We start from the raw sequence: 587 nt of genomic DNA on the forward strand, positions 1-587 counted from the left end.
TTTGTAGAGACAGAGTCTCATTTTATTGCCCTCCATAGAGTGCCGTGGTGTCACACAGCTCACAGCAACCTCCAACTCCTGGGCTTAGGCCAGGCGTTCTCAAACTACGGCCCACGGGTCACATGCAGCCTGCCTAGGACATTTATCTGGCCCGCTGGGTGTTTTTGCCACCTCTGCCTGTCCTGCTTAGCAGCCGACTCGTCCCAGGGCCCACAGTCTGGCCCTCCAACCATCTGAGGGACAGTGAACTGGCCCGCTGTTTAAAAAGTTTGAGGACCCCTGGCTTAGGGGATTCTGTTGCCTCAGCCTCTCCAGTTGCTGGGACTACAGGTGCCCGCCACAACACCTGGCTATTTTTTTTGTTCTTGTAGTTTGGCCGGGGTTGGGTTTGAACCCGCCACCCTCGGTATATGGGGTAGGCGCCCTACCCACTGAGCCACAGGCACTGCCCAGCATTGTCTTTCTAATTTTACCATTTTGGTGGGTCTGTGGTGGTATCTTCTGGTTTAATTTTATATTTCTCTGATAACTAATAACATTGAACACCTACTCAAGTAATTTGGAAACCTTTTTTTTTTTTTTTTTTT

Source organism: Otolemur garnettii, unplaced genomic scaffold (assembly GCF_000181295.1).
Source record: "Otolemur garnettii isolate 467f Iridium unplaced genomic scaffold, OtoGar3 scaffold00153, whole genome shotgun sequence".
NCBI classification, from domain to species: domain Eukaryota; kingdom Metazoa; phylum Chordata; class Mammalia; order Primates; family Galagidae; genus Otolemur; species Otolemur garnettii.